Below are 16,938 nucleotides of genomic sequence, written 5' to 3'. Positions count from 1 at the left end.
GGGGGCTGGCGGCCGCGGCCGCCAGCCAGGGAGCGTGAAGGGGGGGGGATGGGTGGGTTGGGAAGGGGGGGGGAGGGTGAAGAGGGGGAGGGGCTGGGTGAGAGGAGGGGGGGGGAGGGGTGGGGGGTGGGTGAGAGGAGGGGGGGGGGGCTGGCGGCCGCGAGGAGGGGGGGGGAGGGGTGGGGGGTGGGTGAGAGGAGGGGGGGGGGGCTGGCGGCCGCGGCCGCCAGCCCAGGGAGTGAGGAGAGGGGGGGCTGGCGGCCAGCCCCAGGGAGGGCGGAGGGGGAGCTGGGTGAGAGGAGGGGGGGGTCGCCAAGGAAGGAGGGAGGGGGGGCCAAAGGGAGAGTGGGGAAGAGGGTGGAAAGGTTGGGGGGGTCGCCAAGGGGGGTGGGGAAAAGGGAGGAAGGTTAAAAGGGGGTAGGGGAAAAAGGGGTAGGGGAGGAAGAGGTTAGGCGACGGGAGAGGGGAAGGGTAGCAAGAGGGGAGGGGGATTTTGGGGAAGGAGGGAGAAAGGAGGGAAGGGAGGAGTTTTGACGGCGGAGGGAGAGGAGGGAAGGAGGTTGGAGGAGAGGAGGGAAGGAGGTTGGAGGAGAGGATTGGGTCGAGGGATGGATGGAGGGAAGGAGAGGAGAGAGAGGAGAGAGAGAGAAGGAGAGAGAGAGATGGGAGAGGAGGATTTGACTTACTATCACGAGCAAGAACGAAAAATAAGATTTGACTTACGAGAAGAATGAAAAGGACTTACGAGAATGAAAAGGACTTACATGAAAAGGACTTACGAGAATGAAAAGGACTTACGAGAATCGAGAAGAATGTTGAAGAAAGTATCAAGAAGAATGTTGAACATAAATTTGAATTCAAAAGGAACGTATAAGAAGAAAGTATAAGAAGAATGTTGAACACAAATTTGAATTCAAATTTATAATGAATTCAAATTTCCCTCTCTTTTTTGAAAATTCAAATTTATGTGTAGGAGTGGACTAGTTTTAACTCTCTCCTCGTTTCATTGAAGCAACCAAGAGCGGAAGAGAAAGGATAAGCCGAGCCTTACTTTTTTCACTTTTTCCAGGTACTTGCATTCTTTTTTATTCGTCTTGTAATTCTATTTCTTTACTTACAATTCTTTTCAATTAGTTTCTTGTTAAGGTTTTTGAGTTCTATTTCTTAAAATTCGTATTGTAATTCTTTTTCTTTACTTATAATTCTTTTTCAATTAGTTTATTCTTAAAGTTTTGAGGAGGGTGGTCTTTTAGAAGGCATTACAATTCTTTTTAAATTAGTTTCTTATTTGAGTTTTTGAGTTCTATTTTAATTAGTTTTTTATTTATATTCGAGTTTGTAAATTTGAGAAATGGGAGAATAGGGAGGGAGGGAAAGAGAGAAATTAAGAGAGAGAAGAGGGGCTCCTTAAGAGAGGGAGAGAGAGAGAGAGATTCACACAGAGAAGAGGGGCTCCTTAAATGAGAGAGAAGAGTAGGGAGGGAAAGAAAGAGAGAGGAGAGAGGCGGAGAGAGATTAAGAGAGAGAAGAGTAGGGAGGGAAAGAAAGAGAGAGGAGAGAGGCGGAGAGAGATTAAGAGAGAGAAGCTGGTAAAGAGAGAGGAGAGAGGGGGAGAGAGATTAAGAGAGAGAAGCGGGTCTCTTGGGGGCCGTGGCTACTTGAGGGAGGGAGAGAGTAGGGAGAGAGAGGGAGAGAGAGAGAAAGTTTATGGGAATGAAACGTGGCGAGAGGAGAGAGGAAAAGAGAGAGAGAGAGAGAAGAGAAGAGGGAGACTTAGGGAGAGAGAGGGAGAGAGAGAGAGGGAGAGAGAGAGAGAGAGGAATGAAACTTCTGTGCTAGAGGGAGAGAGAGGGAGAGAGAGAATAAGTGGGATGAGGATAGAGAGAAAAATACTTAAGAGTTGTCAAAGAGAGAGAGAGAGAGATTAAGAGAGAGAATGAGGTGTCTTGACTATGGCTACAAGGAGATTTAGGAGGAGAGAGAGAGAGAGAGAGAAAGTAAAGAGAGTTTTATATATTTACATCTTTTATATTATATTTTTAAATGAGAGAGAAGAGTAGGGAGAGAAAGAAAGAGAGAGAAGAGAGAGGGAGAGAGATTAAGAGAGAGAAGCCGGTCTCTTGGGGACCTTGGCTTCTCTTGGGGACCGTGGCTCCTTGAGGGAGGGAGAGAGTAGGGAGAGAGAGGGAGAGAGAGAGAAAGAGAGAGAGGGAGAGAGAAAGAAAGAGAGAGAGGGAGAGAGAGGGAGAGAGAGAGAGGAATGAAAAATACTTAAGAGTTATAGAGAGAGAGAGAGAGATTAAGAGAGAGAATGAGGTGTCTTGACTATGGCTGCAAAGAGATTTAGGAGTAGAGAGAGAGAGAGAGAGAGAGAGAGAGAGAGAGAGAGAGAAAGTAAAAAGAGTTTTATATATTTACATACTTTATATTATACTTTTAAAAAATTATAAAAGAGTGAATTTATGGTTTGTTTTGAAGGTGAGATAATGTTTTTATATATATTCATCTTTTAAATTGAAAAATGTTAACTTTTCTTTAGATACTTGTTCTTTATTTATATCACATGCAGGTTTAGCCTCTACATCACAACCCCTTCTTTTGCATATTTAAGCCTCTTAAACCCCAGCACATTAAAATGAACACAGAAAAAGAAATTATTTATTGCTTTTCTTCGCTTCGACGGTTGGTTTAGCATAGTTTAGCATAGATTAGATTGCCTTAGAGGAGAGACAATTCTCCAAGTTGCCAATCGAAGCCATGCTCAAATTTTTCTAACTAGTTCCTAATCGTTGTCAGTCCCTTCGCTCACATGCGGTTTAACACTCATAACATGCTATTAAATAAGACCTTTTACCATTTACCAAGAAGTTTATCAGTGGGCAGATTGCATGAGCAGATATCAGTGGACAGATTGCATGAGCAGATATCAGTGGACAGATTGCATATATCAGTGGATAGATTACATGTCATGGGACATATTGGAGCTTGATGATTATTGGTTATTTTTATTGCATTTGTATAAATATTTAAGCTCATTTATTGTCATAAAAATCCTTGTAAAGCCTTTTATGCTATTTTTTACATTTATTGTCATATGAAGCGCCTTGTAATAAACCCGACCATCCCGACCATTCACTAATTAACGAGTATCAGTGGGATGCATAAGTGGATATCATGTGGGCTGCATAAGTGGATATCAGTGGAACAGTTTTTAGTGGATAGATTGCAACAGTTGGGTATCAGTGCTCAGATATCAATGGATGGACAGATTACATGAATCTTCACGAAGATTGAAGCTTTATCACTAGATGACATTTTATATTACTTGTAAAGCTTTATTGGCTAATTCTTTTACATTTGTACAAATATTTAAGCCTTGTAAAGCCTTTTAGGCTATTTCCCACATTTATTGCCATATGAAGCCTTGTAAAGCCTTTTGGGCTATTTTCCACATTTATTGTATCAAGGGTTGTATATTGTACTTTACTTGTATGTATCTAAATTCTTCATTATCTTTTCTTGTAGGATTATGGAGCAATCAGCTAATGTGATGGCTATGCTAGATGACTCTGAGATCAGAGAATGGGTTTCTGATGTCACTTTGAATTTCAAAGGAAAGGAATATAGCCCCAATGGCTTTGGTAGGTGGACTCGATATCACATGGGTAGAAGAGCCTGGTTTCTTCATCAAAAGGAAAAGAGACTCTTTCTACTTATGTCAAAAAGGGAGTTCAATGGTGTTGAAGATCCATGGGATGCTACTTTCTTCAAAAAAGATATGACTTCAAGCCTTGTAGTAGGCATAATAATTCAGCGAAAAGACACCTTTGTGGATATTTTAACAAAGAGTTCAGATCCTGAAGTTGGCGGTATGCATTTTATTGTGTCAAGGAGAGACGCAAAGACCTTTGTGATGCCTCCTCCTCAACCATCAAAGTTTCCAGAGTTGCAAAGGGCATTGGAGACTCTTTCATATACTTGGGAGCAATTTCCTAGTGTGGTGGCAAAAAGGATGCATGCAAAGATAATGCTTGAATACTTTCAGGATGCAGAATATGCTCTCCATATGCAAGAATCATCACATGAAGGAGATCAAAAAGCTCAGACTTCAATGCAGGGACAAGAAGAACAGGCACACTGTCACAAACCTGTAGAACATGAGTGCAAACTTGTAGAGCCAGAAATGGTGAATGTAACTAAGGATGATGAAAAACAAGCCTTGAGTGCACGGGAATTAGCAAAAATTGAAGAAGATCAAGGTCGATCCACTGCAGTTATGCTAGAAGCTCTTACTAGCAAACCACGACGTGAAATGCAAAAGGCTAGTACTGCAAGAGCCACGGTTCCAAGCAGTAAGAAAAGACATCGTCCCACTGTAGAGAAAGATAATGTGGATGAAAAACGGTCAAAAAAAGAGAAAGATGAAGAAGACTCAGAATCCGAGGCTGAAGATGATCAAGATGAACTCACATCAATTAAAAATCTTAATCTGCGTCTTAATGAAGCAGTTACAGATGATGATGTGGGATATATCTGGGGTCAAAGGACGTGGTTTGTGAATGCCAAAGATGTGGAAGCTGCAGCTCTGTTTACTAATAGCCGAAGCCTTGATATATCCTATGCAATGCAAATATACGAGGCTTTGAGAGATGGTAAGAAACCTGTGGCAAGTAATGTGGTCTTGCGCCCAATAATGTTTTGTCCAACCAAAAATAGTTTTCTGGATCAAATAACATTTACAGGGCCTACACATTTTGAGGAGATCTTCAATCAATTCTTTAAAAACACTCTAAAAAATATTCCACATGAACAAGGCGAAGAGGCACAAGGAGAGAATATGCTAAAGGAAGTCAAGAAGGAATTTCTCCTTCATTGCAGATTCCAGCCCATTGATGGTCAACATTGGGCTTATGCTTGTAATCAGATCGCAAGGGAAGCAAAGGAGGGCAAAAGACTCACTCTAGAACAATTTGTAAAGATAAGCTCATTCCATTATTATCCTGCAACGATCTGTATATTCAAGCATGAGATTAAGTATTTGATTGAGTCCGAAAGACTTAATCATTATGTCCATGGAAAGCGTAAGATATCCTCAACATCAGAGGTCTTACAGAAGGCAAGGGTGATATGGACAACATTTGGTTCCCCAAATCCTGATTTGAAGCGAAAGGTCACAAAAGCAGACGCCGACACACTCACAAACTTTTATACTTCTTTGAGTGCAGTTGTGCCTAGGGGAAACCAAGAGCGGGAAGAAAGTATGACAAGCCTCAAGGTGGTGAGGGACAGATATGCCGACTATACTTCTATCATCTTTCGTCTTGTTGAAGTGTTCAATGAGATGCTTGAAACGTGCATTGCTTGTGAGCGTGGACAGCTGACCTATGAAGCTCCTTTGTTTATCTCCGGCAAGTCAAAGGTAATGGATAAGAAGGAGTTGACGGCAAGGATGTGGAGGCCTGTAAAGTACTTACCTGATAAGTATGCATCCATGGCAGCACAAAGAATTTTAAAGAAAGAATGGTTTTTTGGAAAAAAAGACAAAGACCACTGCATGGAAGAATGCATCAATGTACAGGTGAGGCGTGATGCAGTGCATAGTGCCATCAAGTATTTGCTGTCAGAGAAACAAATTCCACTTACTCATTGCAACATTGACTCTAATGTGGTGAAGCATATAGCTTCTTTGTCAACACCCAAGGTAAAGCTATGGGCCAACAGGTGGATTAAAAAGGATGAAGATGGGTCGGAAATAGTAACCTCTTATATGAGAAAAGAGATCCCACAACAGGTGGTTGCATATGTGGAAAGATTAATCAGCGAGATAAGAATGCCAACAGATATGCACCAAAGCTTTCAATTCAATGTAGAGGTTACGGCAGAGTCTGGAAAGCTTGTCAACTTCAGGGGAGTCTCAGAAGATGACTTCTTTAAGAATGAGTCAGCATGGGATAAGCCACAACTATTCTTTATCAATGAAGTTTCTAGCGATGATATCCATAACTTCATTGATAGAATAGTATATACCACCATTAGCAAAGTGGCGATTTGTAACATTGTCATATTTGTTGATAAAAAAGACAAAGAAGCCATGCAGGTTACTCTAGAGCGAGCATATTCATCAGATTTGAAGATCTATAGTGGTGTTTATGCAGCAAAGAGAGGCAAGAGAGAATGTGGCATAGCGATTCAAACTCTTGAATCATTCTTTCTATGTATGCGGAGTCCCAACCCTGATCACTCTTTACAAAAGAACATAAGAGGGAATTCAAATAATTTGAGATTGATGCTAGAAGAGCAAGATATTCCCAGGTCCATACATTATCAAAAAAACAACTACGGAAGTCCTGCAAAAAGTGGGAGTCTCTTGCTTACCATGATGGAGAATTTGCTGCCGGCAGGTTGGGAGGTCACCTTGTGCAGGATGGGATATTTATTTGAGGATCTCCTAAGAAAAGGCAACTCCACCAATATTATTGAAAATAAGCATTTCATGGCCTATTTCCAGCTTCAAGCAGATCTAACCACAGGCTATGAAAAAGAGATAGACCACAAGGACACCGATGACATGGATGATTACCTTGAAGATCATAATGTCCCAGTTGTTAATGATGAAAAGATGGACTTACATGACCCATTCACAGAGAGGTTGGTGGATGAAGACAAATATGATGATGCCCTCTTTGATAATTATGGCTCGCAGGGTTATGAAAAAAGGCCACTACGACAATACTTAGCGGTATGAACTCTCTATTTCTCAACTAAATACAATTTTTTAAATAAGATTTAAATTTAAAGATAATGACTCTAATCTCTCATATTTATTTACAGGAAATAGAGGGAGAAGAAATGGATGAAGTCAATACGGAGGCACTCCCTTCCACTTCAACAATGCAACCACCTCTAAATTTGATTGAAAAATCAAATTTAGCTGCATTAGATAAAATGGAGAGCTCATTTCAAGTTAAGATCGTTTTGAAACGAGAACCTCAGTATTTAAGCTTTGGTAGAGAGGAGGTTTCAATCCTCTCCAATCCTTTAAAAGAGGTTAATGACAATGTTATATTGGCCATTCTCAGGTAATGTTTATTTATTTATTGCTACTTCAATAAGCTAACATTTGTTTATTTATTCACAGTTCAGTTATATATCAGTTTCCTAGTGCAGAATGCAAATCAATTCTATGAGCTAATGTTTGTTTATTTCTTGGTGCAGTGTAGTTATTTCTCAACTTCCTAGTACAGTGCAGCATCGTGTCTACATGCTCGATGCTCTCCTTTCTTCTATTCTTAGCTCTCCTCAAAAGACTATAGAAGATGTTTGTACCTGGTTAAGCCCTTTGAATTTAGATGGGGTGCGAGTCATCTTAATGCCTTATCATGAGGCGTAAGTATCAACTCTAACCTTATTTTTACTATTTCTTTGGCAAGTTTGTGTAAAACAATAATCATTTTTATTCTGGTCGTGTAGCTCACATTGGAGTCTGATCTTCTGGGACCTTGAACTCAACCATTTATGGTTTGTGAATTCAATAGAAGGCTATCATGCCAACTCCCCAAGGTAATTATTCTCTTAATATTTTTGATACTTTCTTATTTTGTATCTTATGATCATGACATATTAATATATTTCATATGTCATGCTGGACAGTGCTGCATATCGGCTAGTATCTGCTGTCAGAACAACCACGGAGCAACAAGATCAAGTAGAATTCAAAAGACGTCTGCCAGTGGAGCAAAAAGATGGACACAGTTGTGGGTGGAGAGTCGCCTACAACTGCATGTTGTTTCTTAGAGAGATTTTTGATTTGGAGTTACCAGTCAAAATGGAATCATATACAGAAGCTGATCTGCTAGCATTTCGGGCTGAGAGTATTCAGCATCTAATTACTACCATTGGGAAACAACATGAAAATATGACTACATTGCAGCATGTATAAAACCTTATCTTTATACTTGTATACTTGTTCCAGCCTTTAATTGGGATGTATAAATCTCATAACTTTTTTATATTTTCCTCCAAAAGGAGAAGAGAATGAGTTTAATGAAAGCATACTATCTTTATACTTTTATAATTATTTAAACCATTAATTTTATTTGGGATGTATAAATCTCATAACTTGTCTAATGAAAGCATGCTATCTTTATACTTCTATGATTATTTAAACCATTATTTTTATTTGGGATGTGTAAATCTCATAACTTTTTAAATTTTTCATCCAAGAGAAGGAGAGACTCACTCTAATGAAAGCGTGTGTGAAACCTTTTTAAATTTTTGCTCCAAGCAGAGGAGAGACTTACACTAATGAAATCATATATGAAACCTTATCTGCTTGTTTAAGCCTTTATTTGGGATGTGTACATCGCATAACTTTTTTATATTTTTATGGCAGAAGGAGGATGTGGAGGACATAGCAAGTGAAGAAGAATACGATGTAGACTACTCCCTCAATAAGATGAGTCATAAAAATATGAATCTATTGGAGCAGATTGGAAGTTCATTCACTGCTATGTTGTTAATTCGACAACAACCTCATTTTTTTGAATTTGGTGAAGAAGAGATTTCAATCCTCTTGAATCCTAAGAATGAGGTTAATGTCAAAGTCATTACAACCATCCTCAGGTTTGATGCAGCCTTTTCCTTGGCTTTATACTTTGCTTATTTTGATTAAACCCAAGAAGCTAATACTTTTTTTTTAAATATAGCAATGTTATAGCAAATCTTCCGCAAAATATACAAAGCGTTTCATATATGCTCGATCCTCGTATTTCGGAAGTGCTTATCAACAAAGAAGAAACCATAGAGAATGTTTGCAAGTGGTTGAAGCACATTCCTATGAATGACGCACGAGTTATTTTTACAGCATATTATGAGAAGTAAGCATCAAACCCTACTTGTTTTTTCTATTGCATTTGCTAGAATTGTCTCAAACACAGTAATTATTCTTTATTGATAATGCAGCTCACATTGGAGTCTGGTAGTCGTGGACATCCTTGCGAAGAAGTGCTTCTTTGCAAACTCAATGACATCCGTCCATGGCAATGTGTTAGAGTAAGTATAGACTTCACTTGTTGTCACTTCTTGACATGTAGATTGATATGCAATGCACATATTCACTGTTGTTATATGTTTTGATATGCAGATCAGCTCGAAAATTAGTAGATGCTATCGACATAGTAATGCGGCAATGTGACTTGGCACAACAAATAGAGTATATAACATGTCAGGTATCACATCAAGATAATAGCCACATCTATAATTGTGGATGGAGGGTGGGCTACAATTGCTTTTTGGTACTTGGTCAAATTTTTGAGATGCAAAATGACACCACACTATCAACATATACGGATTTGCATCTCTATGCATTTATAACATGTACCATTCGAGCAATCATTGATTGCGAAATGAATGCCATCAAAGAGTCAAAGAGGATAGATGACCTCAACTCTACAAACATGGCCTCATTAAAAGAATTGGGAAGCTCTTTTAATGTTAGGGTTATGATTCAACATAGACCTCAATATCTTGAATTTGGGAGAGAAGAGATTTCAATTCTCTCTAGAGCTTCAAATGAGGTCAATAACAACGTTATGATGGCCATTCTCAGGTTTGATACAAACTTTTTCTCTACTTGATAATTCAATATTTTGATTTAATCTAATAAGCTAATAAGCTAATATTCATTTATTTTGATTAAATCTAATAAGCTAATATTCATTTATTTGTTGGTGCAGTATAGTTATCTCACGATTTGGTAGAGTCGTACAAAATCGTGCGTATATGTTGGATTCCCTCCTTTCTCCTATACTTAGCGATAGCAGAAAGACAATAGCCGATGTTTGTAAATTATTACAGCCTTTACATTTACATGGCGTGCGAGTCCTATTTATGGCATATCATGAGATGTAAGTATCATGGCAACCTTTATTTTCATCTTGTACTGGCAACATTGTGTTAAATAATAATGGTTCTTAATTATTCGTGTAGGGAACATTGGAGTCTGGTGGTTTGGAACCTTGAAGACAACTATTGTTGGTTTGTTAACTCCATTGCAGGCTTTCATGGCTCAGTGCAAACGTAAGTATTCTATTAATCTGTTGTTACTTCTATATTATGTACCTTATGTGATAGATACACTAAGTTTTTTTAATATGTCACGATGAGCAGGTCGATTGAGAAGTTGGTATCTGCTATCAGAGAAACAGGACAGTACAAAGACTCGGTAGACTTCCAAAAGCGTTTAGTAGTAGAGCAGGAAGATGGGCATAGTTGTGGGTGGAGAGTTGCCTACAACTGCATGTTGATTTTCAAAGAAATTTTCTCACTTATGCCACAGATCTCATCGGAAGACTCTTTGGAGCTCAAATATTCAGAGGAGGATATACAATTGTTTAGGGCTGAAATCATTCGAGACCTAATTGCTGCCATTAGAATACAACGTGCAACTGAAGCAATACCAGAGCTTCCCTTTAAGGAAGAGGAGACTGAGTCTACTATGAAAGCACTGCATACTACAGAAGAAGTAGAGACCCAATGTACACCTACAGCACCACAGCCTCCACTGGAAGCATCAGAAGAGTTGCCACCGCCTCCGCTTGCATTTAAGGAAGAGGATACTGAGTCTACTCCGAAAGCACTACATACTACAAAAGAAGTAGAGACCGAGTGTACATCTACAGTACCACAGCCTCCATTGGAAGCATCCGAAGAGTTGCCAGAGTCTCCACTAGAAGCATCACAAGAGTTGTGATGCATGTATGATGTTGTGTTTGTAGTTTTTGTTGATTATACACCAATTTGTGACTTATTACTTAAGTGGCATAATCATGATATTTATATAATTTCTTTATGCACACAATTTTATGATATGAATGTGTGATGATGTGATTATTTGGAAATAAATCCTTGTGTGATGGGAATTCTGATATGAATATTTGATGATGTAATATTTGTAATATATTTATTTCATGCACACAATTTTATGATATGAATGTGTGATGATGTGATTATTTGAAAATAAATCCTTGTGTGATGAGAATTTTGATATGAATATGTGATGATGTAATATTTGTAATATATTTCTTCATGCACACAATTTTATGATATGAATGTGTGATGATGTGATTATTTGGAAATAAATCCTTGTGTAATGAGAATTTTATTCAGTTGGACAGTCTCCACTCACTTAAAGTAGAGCATTCAATCTCCACTCGCTTTATTCCAACCCTTATCATAGTGAACACATCGTGCCACTCACTTTATTCCAACCCTTATCCTTATCGTAGTGAACACATCGTGCCTTAGTGCACTTGTATTCTTCCATCCTAGTCTTTCCACAAACACTCTCTTATTTCTTACATCCTAGTCCTTCTGAGTAACTTGTATTCTTCTATCCTAGTCCTTCTGCAAACACTCTCTAAGTCTTCTTTCATCCATCCTGATAACCAAGTATCCTTCTGAGTAACTTGTATTCTTCTATCCTAGTCCTTCCGCAAACACTCTCAAAGTCTTCTTTCATCCATCCTGATAACCAAGTATTCTTCTATCCTAGTTCTTCCACAAACACTCTCTTCTTTCATCCATCCTAGTGCTTCTCATTAACTTGTATTCTTCTTGTATTCTTCTATCCTAGTCCTTCCGCAAACACTCTCAGAGTCTTCTTTCATCCATCCTGATAACCAAGTATTCTTCTATCCTAGTTCTTCTGCAGACACTCTCTTCTTTCTTGCATCCTAGTGCTTCTCATTAACTTGTATTCTTCTATCCTAGTCCTTCCGCAAACACTCTCAGAGTCTTCTTTCATCCATCTTGATAACCAAGTAATCTTCTATCCTAGTTCTTCCTCCGCAGACACTCTCTTCTTTCTTGCATCGTAGTCCATCTCCCTTTCTTTATCATCTCCCCACCCATGGATGTCCTTGGCATTGTCGAAGACGTGGAGTTCGGAATTAACAATCTCAAAGAATGGATTGCTGACCAAGGAGCACAGAGAGAGGCCAGAATTCGACAAGGTTCTCCTTTGACACACATGGAGAGAGAGGAATTTGCTGCACAAAGGCACGCAGAGAGGGAGGAGACTCTCAAGATAGCAGACAGTGAAAGACTTCTAAGACGTATGATAAAAGCACGACAAGATCTATTAGATTTCTTAAGTAACCTGCGTTATCGCAGCTCTCGTCATGGGCGATTTGATGCGGATGCTGAGAGAACAATAAGAGCCTCTCAGAGAAATTATAAAGAAACAATTTGTGATTGCTTAAACTTCTTCTTCGCATGTAATTATGTTGAGGATACAGCTGTGGAGGCAGTGAAGGATTGGGTTGTTGAGAAGATAAGAGAGACCAATGATGAGATCTTCTAGACTTAGATAAGAGAGACTGTATTAAGGTGTTTTTTGACACCATATGGCTTTGTATTAAGGTGTTTTTTGACACCATATGGCCTTGTATTAAGGTGTTTTTTGACACCATATGGCTTTGAGTAATATGATCTACTTCTTGTACAAATGTGATGTTAAGATGATGTTAAGAGAGACTGTATTAAGGTGTTTTTTGGCACCATATGGCTTTGAGTAATATGATCTACTTCTTTACAAATGTGATGTGCTCTTTTTGAAATGTACTCTAGTTTTCATAACATGTCACGCCATTTTTTCTAATTTGATTTTTTAAAATCTTACTTTTTTGTCTCTTTTAACAATGTGATGTACTCTATTTTTAACATCTCACGTCATTTTTTCTAATTTGATTTTTTTAAATCTTCCTTTTTGACTCAATGTTTTGTTTTATAAGAGCCTCTTTTTTTGAAATGTTTTATCCAAAATTATCTCACAAAATGAATTTGGACAGTGCAAGAGTCCAAAATTAATGAAATAGGTGTTTGATGTTGTTTTTCTTGCAGGTAGTGTCTTATGGGCTCAGGATCCCCGGCTAGAAACGGAGGATCGATTTGGGTCGATTTACTATTCGAGAAGTATGTGCGTTGTTGATATTTTGCTGTGAATAATGTGTGGTGATGACCTATGATGGTTTTAAGTGTGTTGATAAAGTCTCATACGTTGTGAAAGTGATTATTTGTGATGAATTGTATATTGTTTAAAAGTGAAGACGACTTATGACCAGGGACCAAGTGAACATGGTGTCGCTTACCCTGGGGGTCGTGAAGGCGACTTATGACCAGGGACCAAGTGGGTTTAGTACCGCTTACCCTGGGGGTCGTATCGGGGGCGCCTACAAAGGTAGGGTCCTAACAAGCGAGTGGTGCTTAAGCCAACCTGCGTGATCTGACCTGGCAGCAGGAAGGCAAGGGTCCTTTTGGGGCTCTGGCACGCCGAGGACGAGGGACGGCCATCGAAGTGGTGGTGGTATCAGATCCCTGTTGCGAAGAAGCGAGTTTCTCCTCGTCCGTAGTTGGAGCGGGAGGATGGGTGGCCCGGTCGAACCCATAAGGGTCTGGGGCTTCAACCATGTGCTGTGATCTTTCTTTGTTAATTCATCTTTTTAATTGTGTTATTATTCAAGTGGATTGTTAAGTGATGATTTTTTTTTTGAGATGTCATGAGGCCCTAATGAACAATCTTGTTGCAGGCGAACTTGAAGGCTAGGCTGCCTGGCAGCTCTTTCAAAATTTCTAGTTGTTAATTGCTAATTGGTTGTCGTAGGGAAACCCTCGCCTGTGAGGGATTGAATTGTCAGTCTCGTTAGTGATGTACATGATTGGATAATTTTTATCAGATTGATTGCACCATATGAGCATATCGCTAGTCTATTAGCATTCTCTCTCTCTCTCTCTTTCATGCAAGAAGTTAGTCTCTCTCTCTCTCTCTCTCGCTCATACAAGAAGTTAATCTCTTCTCTCTCTCTCTCTCTCTCTCTCTCTCAGCCAGGCAAGATGATTCTCTCTCTCCCTCACTCTCAGCCGTGCAAAGAGATATTCTCTCTCTCTCTCCCTCACACTCATACAAGGGGCACTCTCTCCCTCTCTCTCAGCCATGCAAGATGATGCTCTCTCTCTCTCTCTCAGCCATGCAAGATGATACTCTCTCTCTCTCTCTCTCTTTCTCTCTCTCTCTCCATCGCACCACCACTTGGGGGCAGTCCTTCGAGGGTAGGACGCCTCTAAGTCAGTCCATCGGGGCTAGGGGAATCCTGGCCATACCGATAGGACGCGGAGGTCTGCCAGCCTGATTCCCAGACTAGTTTGGTCAGGAAGTTGGGACGGGTTGGGGATCTCTCACCGAGCCCCGAAAGGACCCTTGCCTTCTTGCTGCCAGGTCAGAGCAGGCACGTTGGCTTAAGCACCCATCGCTTGTTAGGACCCTACCTTTGTAGGAGCCTCCGATACGACCCCTAGGGTAACCGATACCATATCCACTTGGTCCCTGGTCATAATTGGCCTTCACTTTTCAAACAATATACAATCACTTTCACATCTTATGAGACTTCATCATCTTACAACACACTTTAACCATCAGAGGTCGTCACCACACATTATCCACAAGAAAAATAACAAAAACGCACATACTCCTTGATTAGTAAATTGACCCAAATCGACCCTCCATTTCTAGCCGGGGATCCTGAGCCCATATAACACTACCTGCAAGAGAAACAACATTATACCATGGCAACAACTTATCCACACTGATCTCTTGGTCGTCCTGCAACGAGATTAACCCTTACGTAATTAAATATTTTTCTGCTCAGAAAGTACTCCCAAAATTCAAAGAAGACAGGTTTAGTATCCCGAGAATAGCAATCAATCCTAGAGGCGAGGACGAGAACACGTCAGTGAACGCAAGAACAATGTAGCGGCGATGAGGAAGTGGAGGAGAGAAGCGGTAAGCGTTGCATCTAAGCGTGCAATGAACCGATATTATGCGAGAAAGACTTACCCTTAGCTCGAGGATGGACAACTCTGTCGTAAGACTGCGGGTTGAAACGATGCGTCTGCCCAGTCAACGTTTGTGGCCTCCGTTCTGCTGCCGAGGTGGGTTGCCGAGGTGGGTTCTGCTCTGTTGGCACATTAACCCGTTCATCGCCCTTCGTTATACTCCGTGTTGATCTTGGCGTGTCGACCGTCCATGTCCACTTGTCGTTCTATGGCTGACGAGGCTGTATGTGTGCGTCTGAGTGTGCGACAGGTTCCGTATAGATATATATATAGGGGGTGTGTGTGTGTGTGTCCTGCATGTGCGTGTGCCCGTGTGTGTGCATGGGTGTATGTGTGTGTAAGAGCGAGTGAGTGTGTGTGAGAGTGTGTGTGTGTGTGTGAGTGTGTATGTGTCAATGTGTGAGAGTGTGTATATGTGTGTGTGAAAGTGTGTGTATGTGTGAAAGTGTCGGTGTGTGTGTGTGTGAGTGTGTGTGCAAGTGTGTGTATGTGAATGTGTGTGTGTGAGTTGTGTGTGTGGGTGTGAGTGTATGTGCGTGTGTGTCGTGTGCGTGTGTTGTGCGGTGTGTGTGTGTGAGAGTGTATGTGAGTGTGAGTGTGTGTGTGTGTGTATATGTGTGTGTGTGTGTGAGTATGTGAGTGAGAGTGCGCGTGAGTGAGTGTGTGTGTGAGAGTGCGCGTGAGTGTGTGTGTGTGTGTGAGAGTGCGCATGAGTGTGTGTGTGTAGGTGTCGTGCATGCGTGTGTGTGTGTGAGTGTGTGTGTGCGTGTGAGTGTATGTGCGGGTGTGTGTGCGTGAGTGCGCGGGTGTGTGTGCATAGCTACAGTCTGCCTGGCTCGGTCTGCTCTGTGTGTTGTGCTCCCTGCTCTGCACGCGGGTGCCCGTTTTATAAGGTGAGGGCGGAAGGGTGGGTCGAGACCCCCCCCTTGCATGGTTGCGCATGGCAGCGGCCGCAAGGCAGCCGCCCAATTTAATTTTTAAAAAAAAATTGATTTAAAAAAAAAATTTGGTGGTCAACAAATGCGCCGCCATGAGGAGGGCGGAAGAGAGAGGAGAAGGAGAGGGAGAGAGAAGGAGAGAAAGAGAGAAGAGAAAGAGAGAAGAGAAATAGAGAAAGAGAGAGAAAGAAAGAGAGAAAGAGAAGAAGAGAGAAAGAGAGAGAGAGAGAGTAAGCGGTCATTTGCCCGCAGGGAGAGAGAGAGAGAGAGAAGGAGAGAATTAGAAGGAGAGAGAGAACAAGAGCACAAAAAGAATTTTTTTTGTACCTCAAAATTTTTGGGATCTTACAATTTTGCAAGGTCTTACTTTCAACTCTATGTGGTCTCAAGGACATCATTTTCTTACCCGAAGGGTGGATGAGAGCAGAGCCACAAGCGATAGCGGAGTGATGGGGGCAACTTTGATACTATAAGCGAGGAGGTAAGGTATTATGAAACCATAGAAAGAATAATCAAGGTGGATGTCATAACATTTCATTTATTTCTCTTTGAGTGTCGATGGTTTGTGGGTGCGGTGATGAAACATGAGAGTGGTCTACATATAGTGGATTCCACCAAGTTTCATCATGGAAAAACCGATATCTTGGTACACCCTACTAGTTGCGAGCAGGTAAAGAGATGCAATAAATTATAATTAAATTTATAGAATTCAAGTGATCATTGCCTAACCTTCTTGTTTTTAATTTTTTTATTGATAGGTCTTCTATGTGCCTTCCCTACATCAAAGAAGACTATGGTATGTGATTCTAGTCACACCATAAAGTAGGTCAATCTTTGCAGAGACATCTTTGCAGAGATAGATGTAGAGCATGTTATCGACCCTAATATAGCACATCATGAAGATGCAGAGGAGGATGCCACTGAGGTTGATGAAATACAACCTCTCTCCAACACGCATCATAGTGGGAAACATGAAGATGAGGAAGATGACAACGACTCAATGGAAGATGCTTCGAATAAAGAAGAAATGAGTTTATTTATTGATCTAGCCACCATGGGCTTAGATATGGATGCTAATGCTTGTAGAGACCTCTTGGCAGACGAAAATTGA

At 40.7% G+C, this 16,938-nt stretch overlaps 1 pseudogene; it reads left to right on the top strand.

The window, feature by feature from the left end:
• LOC147880857 (uncharacterized) overlaps positions 1–16,938 on the top strand; it is a 48,546-nt pseudogene extending 31,608 nt beyond the window's left edge.

Source organism: Dipteris shenzhenensis, chromosome 32 (assembly GCF_047967505.1).
Source record: "Dipteris shenzhenensis isolate YYH24624 ecotype China chromosome 32, Dip_SZ_1.0, whole genome shotgun sequence".
NCBI lineage: Eukaryota > Viridiplantae > Streptophyta > Polypodiopsida > Gleicheniales > Dipteridaceae > Dipteris > Dipteris shenzhenensis.
This window is presented reverse-complemented; position numbering and strand designations above follow the sequence as displayed.